This window comes from Dermochelys coriacea, chromosome 13, assembly GCF_009764565.3.
Source record: "Dermochelys coriacea isolate rDerCor1 chromosome 13, rDerCor1.pri.v4, whole genome shotgun sequence".
In the NCBI taxonomy this organism is placed as follows: domain Eukaryota; kingdom Metazoa; phylum Chordata; order Testudines; family Dermochelyidae; genus Dermochelys; species Dermochelys coriacea.
Window position 1 is genome coordinate 25621049 of NC_050080.1, and position 22809 is coordinate 25643857.

At 50.2% G+C, this 22809-nt stretch overlaps 1 protein-coding gene across 16 annotated transcripts in view; it reads left to right on the forward strand.

Annotated features, from left to right (window-relative positions):
- EPB41L1 (erythrocyte membrane protein band 4.1 like 1) overlaps positions 1 to 22809 on the forward strand; it is a 147637-nt gene that overhangs the window by 45824 nt on the left and 79004 nt on the right. Inside the window, exon 1 of one of the 16 annotated variants that reach the window (XM_043496128.1) lies at positions 17853 to 17944. The exons of 13 other annotated variants lie outside the window; for them this stretch is intronic. The gene's annotated coding sequence lies outside the window, so the exon portion shown is untranslated. Of the gene's footprint in view, positions 1 to 17852; positions 17945 to 21977; positions 22176 to 22809 lie in introns of those variants that run through there. 2 more of the 16 variants (XM_038370512.2, XM_038370521.2) reach the window with 2 other exon arrangements.

Below are 22809 nucleotides of genomic sequence, written 5' to 3' on the forward strand. Positions count from 1 at the left end.
GTTACTGAAGGCTGAATGGATGCAGTGGCCGTACTCCTTGGTCTGCTATAGTTGCAATGTGGCGCAAAGACAAAACGAGGGGTGTGGGACATGAAAGTGCAAGAAGTTGTGGGAAAGATTTATTTAGCAGCTGCAGCATTGTCAACAACCGTAGCTCCCTCGTTCAACATTTCAGAGGCTGATGATTCACAGCAACAAGAGTGAGAGAGCACAGGATGGGAGTGGGAATGATATAAATTTCCCTCTGGAATGAGGGCTGTCCTTCACTGAGAGGGTCAGTCTTAACTTTTCCTTATCTTATCCTATCTGCCTTTCCAAAGCGTTGGCCAGATGTGTAGCAACAATCGGAGTCAAAGTGGGTGTGGGGAAACAAAGGTAGGTATATTCTTCCAAGCCCCGCCCACAAAATAAGCCCCGCCCACTTGAGACTTGACCCACAGATTATGCAGATGTTTCAAATATGGTGATGCATGATCTGCTGGGCTACTGTTTAGCTGATGGAGCTTGGAAGAATGAGGGCTGTTTGCATCCTCTCAGAGCTATTGTCACAGGCTCTGCGTACACTGCTCTGTCAGTTGGCTTGTTTCATGATGTGAAGGTTTTCTTCCTAACCATAAGGGTTAGAGAGGAAGAATGGCCCAATGTTTAGAGAGCCAGGTTCAATTCCCTGCTCAGCCAGATGTCACGTGACCTCTGGCAAGCCCAGAATGGTATGCACTTACTCTGCACAACATCCCTGCTGTGTAGACACAGCCATCTGTGTTGAATCCAAAAACAGTTGAGAATGTGAATGTAATGATTGCATTCCATCTAATACATGCCACTTAGTGCTCAAAAAATCAGTGCAAATTAAACCCCATGTTGACAAGGCTAAGTTTCTCTCAGCCTGAGTTGCTATTATCCCCCCCATCTGCCCCAGTAGAAGGGGTATAGTAGCAATTCCCTACCCCACTGGCGAGTTGTGAGGGTAGGTAAGTTATAGGTTGTCAGGTGCTTGGACGCTACAGGAATGAGTCCGGATGAGTCCATAGATTTTTATATTTTTAAAAAGGAAAGCTGAGATACAAACAGAAAAGCAGGTTGAGAGAGGTGATGATGCATTGTGCTGCTGTGTCTCTCCTAACTGGAGCTCTGACGGTGATGGTTAGAGTGCTGAAGAGATGGAGCTGGCTGCCTTCTCCTCCTCTGGGCTCACTTAGCTCCAAACCAGCTGGGATTTAAATGGTCATAATTGCCACAGACTCTATCCTCAGTGACATGTTCCATCTTTGATATCTTGAAGAGTCTAATTTACCATTAACTCAGCTATTGACAAAGTGATGTGGGCACATCTTGGCCAATGCACCAGGGCCTGAATTGGGGACCTCAAGAGCACAAAGCATGAACTGTTACAGCTTGATCTAGAGTACCCTATGTGTGTCAGTCAGAGATCACACCCGCTGTGGATCAGGTGAAGAGGAGGACGTGTGACATACTCACTAGTGGGTTACACCTATTAAAAATCATGGGGAGCATGAGGCCTTCCCTGGCCATATTTGAGCATGTGTGGTGAAATTCACCCCTTGTGTACATGGAGCTCTGCACAGTGAAATAAATGCAAATATTCTCATTGTCTAGGTGTTTCAACGGCACCCATTAGCATAATACATGGGCAGTCAATGGAAAGATTCTATGAGTTTTGATTGCAGTTGGGGCCTGCCCCTGGTATGCTCACTCTTGGACTGTGAGATAAATGCCTGCACATCCATTGCTTGTGAAGTACTTTATACTTGGCCCTGTAATGTTTCTGTTAGCTGTGAGGATTAGTTGTTATCAGTTGCCTCTTCCATTTTTACACAGGTAATGGACCAGGTTTTGCCTGTAGCTTCATGAAACCCCAGTGGGTAACTGAGATCCAAAGTTCTTTCTTTCAAAGTGTTATATCAATGTGAGGTATTTTTCATTCTTTCCATCAGGAAGCTTTGTTCAGTGGCTAGAACAGGGGGACAGGGAGCCAGGCCTCCTCAGTTCTATTCCTTGCTGTCTTGTTGTGTGACTTCACCACCTATATGGTTCCAGTTTTCCTGTCTCTAAAATGGGGATACTAATACTTCTTTAAAAAAAGAAAAGGAGTACTTGTGGCACCTTAGAGACTAACAAATTTATTAGAGCATAAGCTTTCGTGAGCTACAGCTTACTTCATCGGATGCATTTGGTGGAAAAAACCACCAAATTTTTCCACCAAATGCATCCGATGAAGTGAGCTGTAGCTCACGAAAGCTTATGCTCTAATAAATTTGTTAGTCTCTAAGGTGCCACAAGTACTCCTTTTCTTTTTGCGAATACAGACTAACACGGCTGCTACTCTGAAACCTGTAATACTTCTTTATGTCACATGTGCTGCAAAGCGTGTTGAGATCCTCCAACAGGAGGGGCTACAGCTATCCACAGTGGATGTGTCAAGTACTCATTTGGTGAGTTCTCAGGTCAGGGACTGTCTTTTTGTTTTGTTTATGCAGAGCCTAGCACGACAGGGGCCCTGGTCCAGGAGAGGGCTTCCTAGGAGCTATTGCATTACAAATAATTAATATAATGCATTCATTTTGATTCCCGATCACTAGGGGAATCACCTACCAAATTCACGGTCCATTTTGGTCAATTTCATGGTCATTAGGATTTTAAAAGTAGTAAATTTCATGATTTCAGCTATTTAAATGTGAAATTTCACGGTGTTGTAATTGTAGGGGAGCTGTGTGTGTGTGGGGGTGTTGCAAGGTTATTGTAGGGGAGGTTGGGGTACTGCTACTCTTACTTCTATGCCGCTGCTGGCAGCAGCGCTGCCTTGGTTACTGGGCAGCTGGAGAGCGGCGGCTGCTGGCCAGAAGTCCAGCTCTGAAGGCAGAGCCGCCACCAGCAGCAACACAGAGGTAAGGATGGCCTGGTATCTGTGGCGACTAATTGGGATGGACACAAAGGCGGCACCAGCCAAAGGGGGGGCGTGTGGCCTCACCACGTGACACCCCCATGTGACTCCTCCCCACCCCATCCCTTCCCCATCCCACGTTACCTGGTGTGTGGGGGTGGGGGGCTTTGTCCCGCTGCACTGAGTTGCCGTACCCTGCCGGGCAGTGTCCCCCCACCAGGCAGAGGAGAGGCTCTGGCCCTGCCTCTTCCCTTCCAGCTCTGGCCCTGCGAGCTGCTGGCCCCTTGCACTCCCCATGTTTGGGGAGGGTCTTGTGACCCTCCGGGCCCCCCCCCCCCTTCGCCCTTGCCTGGTATGGTATTGCCACCCTTACTTCTGTGCTGTTGTCTGCAAAGTTGGGCCCTCAGTCAGAAGCGGCCACTCTCTGGCTGCCCAGCTCTGAAGGCAGCAGCGCAGAAGTAAGGATGACATGGTACAGTATTGCTACCCTTACTACTGCACTGCTGCTGGCGGGGTGCTACCTTCAAAGCTGGGCGTCCGACCAACAGCTGCGGCTCTCTGGCCACCTGGCGCAGAAGTAAGCGTGGCAATGCTATGACCCACCTAAAATAACCTTGTCACCCCCTGCAACTCCCTTTTTTGGTCAGGACTCCTACAATTACAACAGAAATGCTGGTCTCCCCTGTGAAATCTCTATAGTATAGGGTAAAAGTACACAAAAGACTAGATTTCATGGGACCTTGACGCAGTTTTTTGGGGCTGTGAATTTGGTAGGGCCCTACCCATCGCTCCTTGCCCTCCCCTCCCCTCCCCTCCATTTGTGTTTTAAGCCCAGGAAATCTAATGCAAATAAATGCATTAGGCCAGAGCTGTGTGAATTTAACCCCTTTCATGCCACTCTAACTTCTGCGTGGCAGGAACATTCTTTGAAGCGCCTGCTGTCAAGCTGTACTAGACACATAACACAGCCCTGCACATGCATTCAGTTTGCCCAAGCTTGTGTATTGTGCAGGATGCCAACAGTTGAACGCTTCAGAGCATGGAAATTTCCAAGTTATTGTTCTTCCCACAGTAGATATAACTCGGCCACATGGCACATGTATGTTAGGGCATTGATTTAACGGCGTATACCGCAATCCAGATCGCTGCAGTCTCATGGGGGCGGAGGGGGCAGTGTTGCAGCGACTTTGGGAGCCATCTTTGAATTGCTGGCTTGAGGCGCACTTGACTGTTCAGTCAGAGCGCTACATTAATGTGGCTTTATTTTTGCCTTGAGTATAAAATACGCACATACAGTAGTTAAAGAAAGGCAGATAACAACACAGGCAGTGCTCATTGTTCTTGAAAGACAACCAGGGGACAGGCAAAGGGGACCCAAGGAGAGAGGGAACTATAAGAAAACTGTACCGCAGAAAAACTGGAGACACTGATTTTGCACCAGTAGAACTGTGTCAGTTAGGGATGTGGTCTTTTTAATGGATATACCAGTACAACCACTAGTGAGGACACCGCTATCCTAGTATAAAGGTGTTTTAGACCAGCATAGTTATATGCCTAATCTAGGGTGACCAGACAGCAAATGTGAAAAATCGGGACGGGTGTGGGAGATAATAGGAGCCTATATAAGAAAAAGACCCAAAAATTGGGACTGTCCCTATAACTTCAGGACATCTGGTCACCCTAGCCTAATCTTATATGGGAATAAATTATACCAGTGCAAGCTCATTTATACTGGTATAACTGCATCCACACTAGCGGGGCTGTACCACTTTAACTATGCGAGTATAGTTAAAGCCACGCAACTTTTGTGTGTAGACAAGCCCTGAGTAACCTGGGACCTGATTGCTAAGGGTAGAAGCCAGTGCCTGTGCTTAGACAGAGCGGGGTTAGGTGTGATAATTCTTCTCCTATGGCATCCTTATACCAGAGGATCCATGTGTTCTACAGGTATGGGTCAGTTGCATTCCTGTGTAACTCGGTTCTGTTAGCCTTCATTTTGCTGATGGAGAAACTGAGGCATGGTGGGGAAGTTAAGTGATCCACTCAGCATCATTGTAAGCTGGTCAACTGGCTCGGCAGAAACCAACAAACCTCCCCAAGCCAGCAAAGCAGAAACCTTTCCAAGTAGAGATTCAGCTTAGTCAGTGCTTAAAATGGCCAGAGAAAAGTGGTGGTGGCATCTCTTTTATAATCTGGGAGTGGCAGCTTTGATGAGATGGTGTTTAAAGTTTGCCCCTCAGTGACCCAGCTTGATTTAAAACAATTTTTGTGAGTCTGCGGCCTCTCGGGGAAATTGAGCTGAAGTTAACCCCCATCGATCAGGGATCAGGCAATGCCCCCACACCCTGTCCCCATGGGTAACACAGCTGGGGCTAGGCGTGACTGCCAGTCCCCTGGCTCCTAAGCACGTATGATTTCAGGCTTTGGAAAAGTAAGGCCAAAATTCTTAAAAAAATCATAGTATGCAGGAAAGATTCCTTCTGCTGCCTGTGAAAGCAGTGTATGGGGAACTCCCCACCCCACCTCCAAAATCTCCAACAGCTCCGTTGCATGCGCTGTGGGCCAGCTGCAATCCCAGCTCGAGTGTGAAACACCAAACCTTGTTCAAGGGAGCCAGGCCTTTCATTTGCATTCTGCCACTTCCTGCTGGGCAAGGGACTGGATGGACCAGTCCACCTCCCTCCAGTTCCTTCACTCCCTCGGGGCTCCTAGTTTAAATACGCAGGTGAGCTGGGCTGCCACAAAGAGGGGGAGAGAGACGCAATGCAAAACAGCCATGAGACAAACAACTCTCTAAAAATGTGGGTGGGGAACGTATGTCCCAGGAGCCTGGAGAATGCTGGGGCGTGGGGGGGGGGAACCAAATTGGATCCCAGATCCTCCTGAGAACCACAGCGTGCGGGGGAGGAGGGAACAAACCCTTGCAGGCAAAGGAAACGGGCTGAGGATCAGAGTGAAGAATGCCTGGTATGATGCATAGGCCAGTGGAACCCCAGGCTGGCATGCGTTTATGAAAACCCTGTTCTAACGGGGGTGTATTTTGTCAGGGAGATGGCCCCTTCTTGCTCCCCACCAACCCCACTTTTCAGCCCACCTCATAGAGATGCCCACCCCCACAATAAGAGCTGCAGGAAGATTTGCCCTGTGAGAGGCAACTTCCCATGTGCCCAGAAGGAATCACTCTAGTGAATGCTCGCTACCAGGGGCTGAGCTCTCTCCTGGCCCTGAGGCTATTCCTTGCCTGATCGCCACGTTGCTCAGGGGCTGCCCAGTGTCCTGTAGCCTGGTTGTTGAGAGGTCTGATTTAAATGACAGCCTGGGCTAGGGATAGTGAAGCTCTTGGTTTAACCCCTAGCCCAGGAGCAACTGGCTGTCAATCCTGCTTTGTGCTGGGATGCCCCTGCTAGGCTGGGGTAGTGGCTGGTAATGTTCTGGCTGGCTCGTTCCAGTGAATCTGCCCTCAGATGAATGTGTGCCACGGGCCTGATTCCATTGATGGCAAGGCTCCTGCTCGCTCCCCTGAGCATCCAACCAAAACTGGAAACGATGAGGAATATAAGACTTTGCAGCCTGGTCCCCTTGGGAAACCCTGGGAGACTTCCCAGGAACCACACTGTACAAATCAGGGGAAGGGGAGAGCGCCCTGCAGAGGCTGCGCTCTGCAGTGCTAGAGGAAGGGAGGGTTGAATATTTGGTGATTCAGCAAGGGGCGCTTTACCCTCTGCTTCCATGCTGAGCTAGTGCACTTGCGGCTCCATAGGACAGCATAACAGTGTGTACCATTGTGATGCCCTGGGAAACAGCTGCCTGCTGCTGGAGGGGGCGAGTGGGGGAGTGAGTGGCAGGACACTGTCGGATCCTTCTGCCAGAAAGGTGGTCTTTCCATGGAAATCACTGTTACGATTGAACTAATCGTAGTGCCAGTCGTTGCAGAGCACAGGCTGCAAGAGAAGCCTGGCTCGCGGTTGCCGTTGGCTACGCCATGCCCCTTCCCTTTGAGCATCCCTGCTCTTCCACTGCTGGCATTAGGCTGGTGTTGCATTGCCGCCAATTTGTTAGCAGAGCCCAAAGCAGCACTGTGACACAGACACGCCCAGGCAGGTGTTACCTGTGTGCCCAGCCAAAGGGGGTTGTGTGGGGTCTCTGCCGAAAGCTAAGGACGAGCTGATCGGGCTGGTTATTGTGAGATGTCTGTATGGGAAATGTGTAAAATAGTATGTTTCAAAATTGCTGAAGACATGGGGCAGGTCTCGGCTGACTCAGTCCAGAGAGAGAACAATCAACATCTTTCAGCCTAGTCCAGCCCTGCCTAGACCAGGTGCAGGCCTGAGCATGCAAGAAGGCAAAAGAACCCCAAGAAAAGACTCTGAATAGGGGACTCTCCATGCTGAGCTGAAGCTAATGAAACACCCTGATTATGAAAGGAGACAAAATGTCTGGGAGTGCACAAGAGAAGAAAGGACTCAAGATGTCATCCATCACGGAGGCGACACTGCCAGCCCCAGTGTCTCATGAAAAGTGGATCCCAGCTCTCAGGCCTGGCCATGGGGTGAGAAATACCTTATTGCCCAGGACAGTGACTGGTCACTAAGTAGAGGCTTGAGATTCTATTTGATGTTTTTCTTTTACCCATAACCTTATGATTCCAAGAAACCCTTTTACGTGCTTTTGTTCGACTCTTTAACCTGGCCTTTGTGAAATAATCTGCAGTTTGGTTTTACAATGAACTCAGCTGAGTGCCTTGGGCTGAAGAGCGTGCTGAACTGAGGGGGACCAATAAACGGGGCGTGCAGAGGCAGCGGGGAGTCTGTTCGCAAGAGAGTGGGCAGTCGAGCGCACCACGGGGGGCGGTAAATCCCCAGTGTGTGGTGGGAAGGAGCTGGACTTGCGGTTGCCCAGTGTGTGCTTGTTTCGCTGGCAGCTTTGGGCGAGTTTCCCCTGGGGGCCCAGACCAGGCTCCCGCACGCTGTAAACGGGATGGCGATTCATCCTGGACACCTCGGTTAACCCCGTAAAATGTCCCAAGCACCATTTGGGTGCAGGCACACTGGAGCTCAGGGAGCCGTGTCAGCCCTTTCGTTTCCCAGGATGGTACCAAAAGCAGATTCCCATCCCCACCTCCGCTAATTCCTGCCTGGAAGATTCAGCATAGGCACCATGCATTACAGAGTTCAGGCACATTCCCATTCACTGCAGCTGAAAAGCCAGGCCTTTGTTTTTCTCATTAGCATTGCGGCCTGACCCAGATCTGCTCATATGCCCTGAGTCCCTGGGTAGGATTTCCCACTGGCGGCTGTGAAACCCAGGGCGAAAGTCACAACTGATCAGCTGCAGGCTCCCCCACTGCTAAAAGCTGCTGCCATGTAGGGGAGGAGCAGGGCTTAGCAGCAGGAACTTTGAACTCATTTCCCTTTTTTCTCCTCTTTTTTCCCCTTTCCATCATGCTGGCTCTTATTGTTGTTTAGTACATGTGTTACTGTAGCACCTGGGAGCCCCAGACATGGACCAGGACCTGTGCTTGGTGCTGTAGAAGCTCAGAGCAAAGATAGTCCCTTCCCCAAAGAGCCCAAGGTCTGTATCCTTTCTTCTCTCCCTCTCCCCCTACTCTTCTCTTTTGGCTTCCTCTTTACCACTCTCTCCTCTTCTGCTCCCTCTCTGCCCTTTTCCTCTTCCCGTCTCCCTGCTTTCAGTGCCCACCTGGCCAGACCTCAGCTGGCCCTGTGCTGCCATTGCTTTGTGAACTCTCCAGTTAGAATGGAAGAGGAGAGACTCCCCCATGCACGCTCCAAGTGGGAGCCTGGAAGGGCACGTTCAAAGGGACTGACAGGGATCTGCCCAACAGGCAGCCACTTGCCATGAGGAGGGAGCTTTCCTGCAGCTGCATCGAGGCTTTGGAAGGACTTATTTTTTTTTGATGGGGGACCGTTTTTTTCTCCTTTTTGGCTGGCTGGTCACCCCAAGCCAGCCTGGAGTCTCCACCAATGACATCTTGCATTTAGCACCTCTTGGCCAGCGATCTCCAAGCTCTCCACAAAGGTGGAAAAACATTATCAAACCCACTTATAGGTGAGGAGGCAGGGTCAAGACAGAGCATGTGATTTCCAGTCCCTGACTTTTACCACTAGACCTCTCAGCTTCACACATATACCCTGGTCTATCCGTACATGCTCTTCTACAGCAGCTGATTCCCTAATGGGACATATCTAGAGGGCTGTGACTGCTGACAGGTGGTCAGGGTTTGACCTTCTTCCCAAGCTCCTCCTTCCAGCCCTCTTGCTCAGCACTGCTGTTCTTCCTCACTGTGGGCAGTGGGACAATTCATTGACAGTCACCTTTCACCCTCTCTGGATTATGCTCTTGTTAATGTGACAGCTGGAAAGCACCAGTTGCCAGCACCAGGCACAACCAGGTGTGTCTTGCTCTGCTTCTCCCTCTTCATTGTTCTTCGTCTACCTCCTCGCTAGCACTACTGGAGCTGGACTGTGCCAAAGGTTGCACAGCACCAATCCAGAGTAGCTCCAGAGGGGTCGCAAAGCTGTTGTGTGAGCAGACTCTGGTCCTGGAAACTGGGAATCAAAGCCAGCCCTCTCACCTCTGAACAGGCAGTTCTAGCCAGCAGCAAGCCCCACATCATTCCTAGCCGGGAAAGTGAGTGCTTGGGCCATGGGAACTGAGCCTAGATCTGCTGCATAGCAGCACAGAGTTCACCACAGGGGAGGCTGGCTCTACCACAGGGATTTTATTGTTTCCATCTTCAGAACGCAAGTTCCTCGCAGTCAAAAGCCAAACTAAAAAGAGGGTCCAATGGAAAAGAACAAGCCTGTGAGTTGGAAACTCCTCCAGTAGGGCTAGGCCCAAGCATTTAAAAGCAGGAGACAGTGCCCCCGCTCCCTCACCCACAAGAAATAAATGCTTGGTTCTTTTTGTTCACCTTCCATTCTATGACCCTATCGGATTTTCAGGAATTTCTCTTCACCACAAGGGCTACTTACTTTTTTAAAAAACTGGTTCCGATGTATTAACAGGACTTCTGGACCTGGAGCTTTACAAAAACCACCAAATATTATGATTCTTGAGGTAAAATCATGCAGGTTGGATGCACTGTTCTCTGCGGCATCACCTCTACAGCCTTTTAGACGAGCTGTCTCTTGCTCATCCGTATCTTTTCTTTGTGTGCCGACAGCTTTTTGAAGCTGAGCATCACTGTTTGGCAGCGTGTACATGGAGACGGAAGCCACCGCAGTCAGACACAGTTTGGAATGCTAGTGATGACACTAAACCCGTCTAGAGAAGGGGGATGGACTGACAAAGTTGTGAGCTGGTTTTAAAAAAAAAAAAACCAAAACAGTGCAACCAGGAACAAACAACTGTATGCATGCCATTTGGTGTCTGAGGGTGTAAAAGTCATGTGTGTACACCTGCTTGTACCATTCGCTGTGTGCGTGTTGTGTGTAACAGTGTGTGTATACCTGCTTGTGTACCATTATCTCTCTGTGCGTGTAATTGTCGGTGGGTGGGTGTGTACCTGAGTGTGTACCATTCTGTGTGTGTGAGAGACATTCCGACTGTATGTTTTGTTTTCCTCCCGTAGGTTTATATAGCTCTGGCTATTTTCTCAAGCATTTTTCAATCATTTTGCTCCTGGCAGCCCAAATAGGAGAATGCTGGGAAAAACCCACTGAATCATAGCTACTGTGGTTATACATTCAAGCTGGCTCCAGGCCAGACTTTAAAGAGGCAGCTCTCTTTTTATTTTTGTTGCTGCCGTGGCAGTAATTCAGTGCAGGGCTCCCAGTTCCCCCTCCTCCCTGTTCCTTTCCGTTGCAGAATGGACAGCTTTAAACCTGGGATGAATAGAAAAAGGGTTAGGCCAGAGAGAAATTGATTTTCGTTCCCCACCCATGCTCTCACCAACCCCAAATTAATGGCTCACTTGCCATGACTTTTAAATCCAGGTCGGTTGTCAGTCTGAGAGAGAAGCCCAATCTCATCCCGCAGTTATGGGCTGGGTGTAGTGATCTCTGGGTGAAATTCTATGGCCTGTATCGGGCTGGATGGTCCCTTCTGGTCTTAAAAAATCCCTGGTGGGGGTCAGCAGTAACCATTACAGGTTACAAAACACAAGACATAATGTTTAGCACCTTTCACCTGAGGAATTCAAAGCATTTTACTCGTATCCGTTTCTTAAACTTCTTCCTGTGTCTCACACACCCCTTCCCCCAGTATATACCCCTCTGAGAGGTAGGTATTATCCCCATTTTACATAAGGGGAAACTGAGGCACAGAGTGGTTCGATGGCTTGCCCAAGATCATGTAGCCAGCCAGTGGGAGAGCTGGTAATGGAAGCCAGCTGTACTGTCTCCCAGGCGTTTGCTCTAATCACTAGATGTCGCTGCATCTATAGTATGCTGATGGGTTTTCTGGAAGAAAGAGCCTGGCTGATCTTGACAGCTATTTAGAGTCACTGTGCTAGGCCACTCTGCCCACGTGCTGTCCCTGTTTCCTCTTGTGTAGAGGAGCTTCTCCCTTGCCATGATCTAGAAGGCGGGTGTGGATCACTGTCCTGATCGTTGCGCTAGGAAAACTACAAGCTGGGGTGAAATGATATTTCCCAGAATGTAGGTGTCTGGCTCCCAGCTCCGACTTCAGCATGAGAAGAAGAGGAATTTCCCTTTCCCACCGATGCATGGCACAGGTGGCTGTGTGTGTCGTGGAGGGTTTTCGCCTTTCTCTGGCGTGTCAAGGATGGGTCAGTGCTGGAGGCAAGATACCAGCTTTAATGGACTAACAGTCTGATCTCCTACGGCATGTTCTCGATCGTCAGACATGAGCCAGAGAGCTGCCGGGGGATGAAAACATCGCTAGCAGGATGACATTTCTTTCTTTTACAGACAGGCAATTGGCAGGGATTCAGGAGACCTGGGCTGCTATTTGTGCTCTGCCACAAATTCACTCTTCTGGGCAAACCACTTTTCCGCTGCGTGCTTCAATTTTCTCTCGGGCACTGCTGTGGAGTCATCTTTAACCTCCCAGGTTTCCAGTCACGTGACAGTTGCCCAGTGAAGTTCGTGGTTCTCCAAAATCCATAAACCATGTACCAGGAGCTGGGAAGCAGAGACAGCACTGCAGGGCAGCACGCTGGGGCTTCTTGGCAGGGAACCTCTTTGCTTGAACAGGGTCGTTTCTGTTATGGATGTAGAGTTGGAAGCTCTCATGAGCCTGGACTGGGCCAGAGAGCAGCCTGCTGCTTTCTGAAATGAGCATGGCTGTGGGGCTTCATACAGGATGGATCAGTTAGTTGTGACCTTGTATGCTCCCCCCATCAACATCTCTCTCTTGCACACAGGCTGCAGCCAGTTCTTGCTCTGGGGCTGTCTCCTCACTCTTATCTTTTCTCTAACCATCTCACTGTGGGCGCTGCTGCACTGGTCCTGCAATGACAGCTCTCGTTTGCATCAAAATAGCTGACAACCCCCTCCCCCAACCATTCATTTGACCAATAACCCAAAAAACGTTGTGTGAAAATGGGCATTTTTTGTATAAAATCCATTGGGCCAGGAAAGCTGTTTTCCACTGGAAAAAAAAAGTATGAAGGGAACATTTTCTTCCACCCTCCCCAGGAAGCCATTGCTTATGATGGTGGTGATGCAACCTTGTGAGTCCAACTTGCAGGTTAAAAGACCTTGTTATGCAGAAGCTGCCAGATGCTTCCTCTTATTGTGAGGTCCCCAGAAATGTTGGTCTCCAACCACTGACAGAGAGCACCAGGCTCCCTCTTCACCTCCCCGCTCAGATCCAGCTCACTTCCCATCCACCCCCGGTCTTCTGTAATGACCAGGTAGCTTGTGATGTTCCCTGAAGGCTGAACGCACTGCCGTCAGAGCCGGTGTGCTTGGTCTGCCCCTACTGTGTAATTGGAGTTGAACACAACCCGAAACCCAATTTCAGCTAAGACCCTCCATAAAAGTCTGAGAGCTTAAGTTTCATCCCACGTAGGCTGGAGGAAGCTGGCTCTGTTTCACAGCGTCTGACTCATCGAAAAGCATTTCTGGTTGCAATGGAGAATACAAATGATCGACTCCTGCATAGGTTATGATTGCAAGGACACATATTATGCTGCTGTTCAGCCATATCAGCAGAGCCAGGGGACAGCAAGGGCAGCCTCGCCAGCCATCCAACTCATTTCCACTGGCAGGGAGATGCCGCTTCCCTGGCCTATGCTCCGTGTGGGATGGAACTTCTCCCATTCTTGCTCTGGTCAGATCTCTAGGTTGCCCCAGTCATCTCTTCGACCCAAGAAAGGCTTGAGTTGGATCTCAGCGTGAGGGGAGGTTTTGTCCCTCATGCTGAACCCCGGTCTTGTGGCTTTGGTTGGGAGACCAAGAACACGTCTCTTGGATGTTGGAGGTTCTGTACTTCGTTGTCTGGATGTCACCATTGTCATATGACAGCCCAGTGAGGTGCTGGGGGGTGGGAGAAGGAAAAGCAGGTGGTGCCATTGGGCAGGAAGGAGCATTGTTTTCAGTCATCTGGGCACACCGTACCTGCTGCCAGGCTTCAGCACGCCAGGGTCGAGCTGATGCGATCTGCCAGACACACTATAGATTAGGTCTGTTCTGCCTCCCGACTAATCAGGTGATTATTTGGTACTTGTCAAGCAACACATGCCCCTATGATCTGGAACCTGCTCCTGCCCCATTTCCAAGAATAAAGGGTGTTTCATTCAGCTGTATACAGTCTCTTTTGGTCACTCAGCAGGCAGTTCTGTAACAATCTCTTTGCCTGGTTTGGAAAAGACATGCGATGCGGGTTAAGTAGTGTTTACATACCGCACTCTGCCAGCAGATGGTGCTGGAGGGGCGGCGCAGGAGCAGGGGCTGTCGCAGAGCTCACAGCTGCTCTAGCGCTAGCCTCTCCTGGCAGGAGTCGCTATAACAAACAATGCAGAGGATTCAGACCCGAGCCAGTCCCAGCCCCTCAGCAGGTCTGGGTTTGGGGAATGCAGCGTGAATACTGCAGCCTGGGAGGCCAGCCTGGAATGCTTCTGCAACACTCACACCGCACTGGACAGAGGTGAACGCACCAACACCAGACACCACTTTCTGCTGTTTTATATTTGGAAAAGTCTTATTTCCTCCTGCCCCACTCCACGCAGCATCCTGATTGCAAACAGCCACAGAGAGCTCAGGCAGCTCTGACCTGCGGGGGGGAGGTGAGGGAGAGAGTTGCATTTCTCAGGCCTGTTCCTTGCCAAACAGCTGGTGTGTGATGGGTCAGGCCGATTGCTGAGTCACTGGGAAGCAGGCCGACTCAGGCACTCCCCTTGCCTTTGTCCTCCTTGGACGCCAATCTTGCAATGAAAACAGCCGTAACAAAAACCCAACCCCCCGGGCCATTCTGCCTCAGAGTCCCCTTGGCGTCACCATTATGCATCCGATGAAGTGAGCTGTAGCTCACGAAAGCTTATGCTCTAATAAATTTGTTAGTCTCTAAGGTGCCACAAGTACTCCTTTTCTTTTTGCAAATACAGGTTAACATGGCTGCTACTCTGAAACCTCTCATCTGCCCTATTTCCCATATTCTCCTTTTGAGTGTATTGCCCTCACCCCTGCCTCTTCCCTCACCCAGAACTTTGCTGTAGCGACTTAATCTTTGATCTGAAATGGACGATAACCCTCCATTAAGTAGCCAGCCCAGCCAAGGACTGGAAACCCTCCTCTGTCTCATCTCAGATTTGTCCCCCAAAGCTGTATGACTTTACATATCCTCACTGCACTCAAGCCGTCCATTGCCCTATCCTTTCTGGAGGGGAGAGGAAAGCTTGGGCACCAGACTTGGGACAGAATAAGGTCCCTGTCTTCTCACTGAAAAACACCACTCTTCCAGCCCTAACCCCCGGAGATGGCCTGGACAAATCCCTGCCCCTGCTTTGGCGCCCCCTTCATCATGGGCTGTTGTGACAGCAGCACCTCAAGGCGCAGTTGGTGACTGATTCTCATCCAGCTGAGTTCACCAGGCACAGCTTGCAGCAGGCAGAACAGCTCTCCTGCTCCCCGGCCTCCCCCCGCAACCCCGCGCTGCTGCTCCTCCTGATCATCTTTAAAGCGACAGCGCTGCGTGAGTGAAGGGCCCAGTCCTGCGAGAGGTTGGAAGCCTCTAGAAATCATTGCGAGTTGAGGATGCTCAGCACCAAGCAAGATCAAGCCCTGTACAAATGGCCGTCCCAGGCTGGCCCCCACCCCACCTACCGTCCCAGCTGTCTGCGGTGTCCCCTAGCAACAAGGAATGAGTTTGGGGGAGGCCCAGCACTTTCAATCATGAATGAAACCCCGTCCCCCAGGGAAGAAGGTGACTATTTGCACTTGGGAACCGAATCACCAAAGGCAAGAACGTTAGCCCCAGGGCAGTTTAGAGACCTCTTTCCATGCTGCTCCGGAGAGATGGCAGCCGCACAGGACAGGGAAACTGGAGATGTTTCATTTGATTAAAGCGAAAGGTCAAGTCAGGGGGCACACTGTGGGGATTATTGATCTGTCTGGTGCTCCTAGCCCCTGGCGGAGGCTGGCTTGCAGTGTGAAGGTCTCATTCCCAGAGAACCTGCCCCACGGAGGCAGCGGGACCCTGCATATGGTGCACCTTGCCTCCTACTACTGCATAGAAATAACAAATGCTAGTTCTCCCCTAGAGCATCACTCCAAGAAGAAACTGAGCAGGGGCTGAACTCAGCCAGGAGGTTGATATTAACATGAAGTGGGCTGTAGCTCACGAAAGCTTATGCTCAAATAAATTTGTTAGTCTCTAAGGTGCCACAAGTACTCCTTTTCTTTTTGCGCATACAGACTAACACCGCTGCTATTCTGAAACCTGTCATTAACAACATAGTTAATTTCATCTCTCCCATCAGGTGTCAGACCAATTCTACCCAGCGCAATAGACGCGGGGTCTCTGTCTGGCTCCATCTCTTTCCTCCCTTGTTTCTTTTTCACTCTTTCTGTTGTTTGTTTTGCCTCTTACCCCCTCTCTGTCTGGTCTCTCTCACTCCTCTTCTGTTTCTGCATCCTCTGTGCTTTCGCCCCAGTTTCTCTTCTTTCTGTGCATCTTTGTCTCCCAACCCGTCTCCCACTCTTCCTTTTTGATTCCATCTGTTTCTTCGATTCTCCCTTGGATCAGAAGCATGGGGCGACTCTTTAAGCCCAGTAAGAAAGCACTGCCTTCTGGCATGCAGGGGTTAATTCCTCCTTTCCCACTCACATGGTTGACTATTTATTCACCAGATTTCCCATTGTATTCCATGCAGGCTTCCCTACAGGAGAGGGGGATAGGTTCTACCCTGGACTACTGGGTGGGGATCCCACAGTGTACGGCTCACCTGGGCCACAGTGGCAAGGGTTTGTTCAACCTCAAACAATTTTTCAGTCATACGGGCTTTCTGATTGTGTCAGATCTTACCATCTGAAGGTGTGGCATCAGTCAGCGCTTGGATGGGAGACCTACACAGGTCATGGGGTTGGCGATTCAGTAGGTGGCGCTTTTCCTGCTGACCCAGTAAGTACCCTGATATGGGTTTCGGGGATGTGTGCTTTTCTGGAGGGGACATCATTGGCAGAGATGTCAGTCTCTCTCATCCAGGTTGTGACTAGCCCCATGTTGTTGAGTCTCATTCTACATTCCTCCCTTCCACACGCACGTCTAACCTACCTAGAAATTAAACCAGTGCCTCTGGTGCGCCCCCAGGCTGATCTAAAGTGGTGGTAGAACAGCTTTGGAAAGTTTGGTTCCAAAATGAGCAGGGTGTTTTGGACAGAGCAGGGCACCTCCTTAGCTGCACTGGCGTCCCTCTGCTGCCGGAGGTGGGCTCCCCCAGTCCCACCAGCTGAGACACAGGCCGGGGGGATTAGAAGAATGCAGAGGCTTTCGAGTGCGAAGATGTTGACTTGTCTATTCTGGCTTGTCATCTCTCTGGGCTGGCTTGGCCTGGAAACTCCATGTGTGCTACCTGATCCCCCAGTGTTAACTTCAGCTCAGCTCCTCCTGCTCTGCTCAGAGGAGGGACTCCGGGTCAGATCCAAAGCCAGTTAGCTAATGGGAAGGCTCCCATTGACCAGTGGGCTTTGGGGCAGGCTCTAAGATTGGGGTGAGAAGCCTTTGGGAAGGTGAGAGCCTGCCTTTCCAGGGATCACAGCACTGGGGCCAACTCCAGACTGGGGATTTTTCCTGTTTGCTTCCTGATGTTAACCTCCTTCTGCTCTCTTGATACAAGGCTTTGAGGAGAACATCAGGCAGCCCTTTTTTCTGCCGAGTCATTCCACTAATTTACAGTTGGCTGACACCAGTTCCTGGCCGTTACAAATCCCAGAACTCTTTTACAAGAACCTTAGCCCCCATGTACTGGCCAGATTTCAGTCTGAGTGGATATAGTCTATGCACCTAAAATTCTTCCTTGGGTTTCAGTTGGATACAGCGTTCTACTTCACTTCCCACACTGAACTCTGTGTGGCGATGCTGCTATGTGGCTGTTAGACAGCAGCCATGGTCAACCCCAGAGGTGGCTGCATTTCAGTCAGGCAATCCCTATATATACTGGCTGTTAAATCCTCTGGGGGTGAATCGCATTTATATCATGTCAAGTCATTATAGTTATCATCATCTCATGATGCTGGCAATGTGCAGTGTTCCCTCTGCAAGAATGCAATTGACGCCTGTCAGCATCGCGTATGATGAACAGCGTCTCAGTTCAGCACAGTGCGAGCCAGAGAGGGATAACGAGGGCCAGAGCTTTGCGGACAGTACGTGAAATGGCTCTTGCTGTGCCTGGGACTGCAGTGCTCCTGGGTGCATTGCAATGCCTGCCGACCAAGCAAGGCTCCAAGGGGAGGGTTTGCCATACGGATGCGTGTGTTGTGCAGCAGAATGTAGCCGGGCCTTTGTGAGCCAGCCGGAGGCCATGGAAATCCTACGGGGAAGGACGGGGAAATGAGCACAGGCTGTGCCGCCACGTTGCTGCACTGAGGAAGAAGTGCAGAGGCAGACTCCACTGCGGAGGTGAGCCGGCGACCGCCAGGAACTGATGAGGAATTAATTCCAGCTGCCGCCTTTTAAACAGGAGAGGCAGTGTGTGTATTGCAAGTGTGCGCGTGTGTGTAATATAGAGGGATACAGATCTCTGTAGATTCTAGATTATGATGCAGCCAGTTGCAACACCTTCGTTCAAGTTGCATATATGTCTTGTACACAGCCTGCATGAGGAGGGTGATACCTATGTGATAAACAGATACATTGCAGAGCCATGTGATAGGTAGCATTGTGCATGCTCCTTGCACTCTGCCCCGTCCCCAAGGAGACCATTTCTAACCCTCCAAACCCTCAGCCTGCTTCAAACAAGTTAGATTGATCCAGATGCATCGCTCCGGGGTGTGAAAAATCCACACCCCTGAGCGAAACAGATATACCAACCTAACCCCTAGTGAAGACAGTGCTAGGTCTGCAGAAGAATTCTTCAGTCAACCTATGTACTGCCTCTCGGGGAGATGGCTAACCTACGCCAATATTGGAATAGGTAATGTCTATGCTGACATGCTACACCGGTGCAGCTACAGCATTTCAAGTTTAGACAAGCCCTTCGTTTCTGCTACTGGAGGGCTGGAAATCAGAGTGAAGGGGAGATTCTCAGTGGGTCTGGCCCTGGTGCATTATGATCTATTGGATCTTTACAGCCGTGGCACAGTTGTGTCTGAGATATCTGGTCAGTTACGTGCTCTCTCTAGAGGCCTGCATGGTTGGACTGCTAGTAACTTAAGGCCCCAGTCTTGCAATCAGATCCACATGGGTGACCTTTGTGCTATCAGGAGCCCTTTAGCTTCAGTCGGTTCTGCCTGGGTGCCTGCAGTGACAGGATCGGGTACCTTGACGGGCTGCAGGACACACAGAATAGTCCCAGTAACAACCCTTCACACACTCGAGAGCACTGCGAAACTAGCTTTCCTATATAACATGTGGTGTTTGCAGGATTCCCAATGGTTTGAAGCTTTCATTGGCTCTTGTGTGAGCTTACCTGCATAACTCGTGCTGCTTGGGGGTCATGCGGCCATCTCGCATGGTTGCTGGTGAAATCTTTACATTCAAATGCACTGTCATGTGTTCTGTCTACTCTGTATCTATATTGTGGTTGCTACACCACATTGCAGCTGACCCCACCTTCATATGGCTGTAAAAATAAAAGGGTGAAGATTAAAGGTGCAGCTCTGGCAAAGCACAGTTCTAGGGAAACCACAGATACACAGTAATTCAGTGGCTTGAGGGCAGTTCTGTTTGTTACACCACAAAGTATCTCCTAAATACTTATGGGGTATAGAAACACAGAAACATTTCACCAGCAGTTGAAATGCAATCACTGCTGGGGTGGAACACAGCAGCTGTTTAGTGCTGCACAGCAACCGTTTAGAACAAAAAGCAAGGAACACCAGAGGGATTCCAGGGTAGCAACTTGTCATTGTCAAATTGGAATAATGTTGGGGATCAGGAGTTAACACTCCTGCTCTAGTGAATGGAGGGATCTCTGTTGTGATAACCAAGAGGAGCCAGGACCCTGATCTGAAAGTTGTATCAAATTAAATGTTTCCAGTGAATGAGGTTTACTGTCTTTCCAGGAGACTGAAATTCCAGCCCAGCTGCTCTGATGGGGAGCAAGCTCAGCCCATTAATTCCTCAGCAAGGCACATGCTAGATGTAGAACTGCAGGGTAAACGAGTGTTCTGCTATTTCTCTGAGTGGATTGACCTGCCATCCCTTGGGCCTTTGTGGAAAGGCCAGGAGCTAGAGCCACCTGCCATTCCCATCGGCAGGAACTCTGCCAGTAACAAAGCAGTTACTTCACATTTGCCCTCAGGTAACCGAGGACTGGATCCAACCCTATAACTCTGGATCCAGCCCTTGTCATTCGGGGGTCCCATGTTGTTTGCATCAAGTTCCCAGTACCTGCCTGGGAACCTTCTGTGCTGCTGTATTACAAGGGCCATCATTTATGCTGTAATTAGGAGTGACTGGGAAATAACATCATTGTCATGTTTATGAAGTGACTTACAGGCAGTGTGTTTGCAGGGATGGAGCAGGCTTGCTACAGGAGGGGACCGTGAAAGGGTCAGCCATCTGCCCTGCTGCTTCAGAATGTGTTAGGGACCCAAGCGCTCAGGGACCATGAAAAACTCGGGTACAGAGGTGCATTCCTGCTGCTCCTGTTAACCTGCAGGGGCACTGGAGTGTAGCCTGCCTCAGGGTTAGTGCAGAGTTCTCCTGGGTTTTCTGCCTAGCCCTGTCTCTGACTCATGGACAAGTCACTTAGGGCCGGATCCTGCCAGCCACATGTTGATTCATACCCTGTTGATTCCAGGATGAGTATTGGTGGAGGAAGGCATTATCCAGCATGAGCAAAGGTGGTCAGATTCTGGCCCTTAGGGTGTGACAAACAGAGCTGCTCAGCACCCTTAGGTCCATTAGGAATTGTGGGTACTCAGCACCTCTGGAAATCAGGCCCTTCACCCCACTCAATTTCCCCATTTCTTAAAATAGGGACAATATTATTAACTGTGGAAAGCATTCTGAAATCCCCGTTTAAAGGTGTTCTGTAGGGGCTAAGTGCTGTTGCTTGAGATTTTCAGCTGTCCTGGGGAATTAACCACACAACTCCCATTAATTATGATTTATATTATTTCCTCCAGCAAAGGATACACTAAGGAATGACGTGTACTGTAATCTGGCGCATAATGGCTGCTATGCTCCACCCCAGAGATGGCTGCATTTCAGTGGCGGATAATAGTAATACTTAGCTCTCACATAGCACTTTTCATCAATAGCTCTCAAAGCAGATTGCATCTTTCTGGTATATGGTGTCTACACAGGCTTGGCAGAATTCAAGTTTGTTTGTTTTTTAATCATTTCAGTGGTTGTCAATGTTTGTTTTAAGCCTTTTTTCAGTGTTTATCAATTTAAAATTTCAAAGTTGTGGGAAATTATGGGGGGGATCAGTCAATCGGGGGGAGGGGAAGGAGTGTCAACCATGGGGGGTGGGGTGTTGTCAGACAGTTGCTTTCAGGTTGAGATTCAAAAACTTGAAGCTTTATAATCATTAAAACACAAATTGTCAACATTATACATCAAAATATGCAAAGCAAATATCCTTAAATCAAACAAAGTTCTCGAGCAGCATTTTTCTTACTTCGCCTATGCATAAATTTTGATTGTCGTCAATGGAAATATTTTCTGTGTGTTCAGTGAAATCGACATTTACTGACATTTACTGATCAAAATCGAATCCTGCCAAGCCTGTGTAATACAGAATGTAAAATTCTTGGGGACCCTTCAAGGGCGTGGACACCAGGGAGGATGAAGAGCTATTGAAGCTAAAGGCCAATGCTGGCATGAGAACAAATAGGGATAAACTGGCCCTGAAGGAATTTAGGCTGGAAATGAGAAGAAGGTTTCTGAGCATCAGAGGAGGGAGGCTCTGGAACAGGCCCCCAGAGGAGTGCGGGCAAAACAACTCAATTCTAAGATGCAGCTTGGTACATTTATGAATGGGCTGATGTTACCAGGTTGCCTGTGGTAGCAGAGACCGGACTCGATGAGACAGGCCCTTCCTGTCCTCTGGCCCTGGATGAAATGTACTTTTTTCGGTTGGAGGTATTTGTTTATTCCTTAGAACATGGGCAAAGATCGTGGGTAATGTGGCGAACTCCCAGCTTAAATAGCCTGTTACGGCAGGATGTGCCCACCAGCCCCTTGGTGGCAGAATTATCTGGGCTGGTGCTGTATAATGAAAACCCTCTTTTCATTTCCCTGCCAGTGTGTGTGGTGAGGATGCTCTCCTAGGAGCCGATCAGCACTCCTTCCCTCTCGGGGGACTGACCTGTAAAGAGTCAGACGTTTGCAGGCGGGAGGGGCGGTGGGCCTATATCCAGCGCAGTGCAAAGCAGGTGTTCCTGGTCTGGGTGCGAAGCTTTCCGTTGCCTGCTGGTTTGTCTGAGGAGGACAGTCCCCAGGAGGGATGACGCTGAGGGTTTTCGTGTGAGGAAGCTGGCCTGGCAGTGTGGGAAGGGAGCCCAGTTCCCCGCTCTGTGCGATGAGGTCTGCTGCGACTGCAGTAGGCATCAATCAGTGCGTGGGGGTGTTAAAGTTAGAGAAGAGGCTGCTCCGCAGAAAGCAGTGCAGTGTACACGCAGCACCAGTCCGGGGGAGAAGAGCAACACCGCAGGCATGGGGACAGACCGCGCTTGCCAAGGTAGGAGCTACCCACGGGAGGCAGGGAGAGGGAGAAGAAAGGCAAATGCAGGACTTCTTCTAGGTAGCACGAACTCTCCAGCCGGTTGCTGCTCTGCACTGGGGCTGTACCAGCTCTGTCCTCCCAAAACCATGCCCCACAGCCTGGCACATGCAGGGGCTGGGGTTAGCCAGGAGCTGCCACGGGAAGGCATATCCTGGTACTCAGTTATGTCCTTGAGCACAACCCAGCTCCCTGAGCTGTCACTGCAGAAGTGGCTGAGGCAGGTTTCCCGCTGGAGTTCTGCTTTCGGGGCTTGTTTAGCTCGCTGGCTCCTGCAGGTCCCTGGGCAGGAGGAGCTGCAGTTGTTGTCCAGGAGCTGGGAGCACATTCATGGCTTTGTTTTGCTGTGGGACCCGCAGCAGAGCCGATGCGGCTCAAGAGAGGTCGTCCTGCCCGGCGCAAAGCACCTCTCTCCGGCTGCCTTCGTGCTGGGGAAGGCTCAGGGCTGATTGGATTGGGTTTGCTGGGGGCTTGAGGAAGCTTCCCCCGACTGCCACAGAGCTGTGCGATTTTTGTGCTGGGAGCTCAGCATCAATTATTCCAGGGGCCCTCCTGTGGTGCAGGATTTGGGCGCTGCTCCTCCGCATCTTCC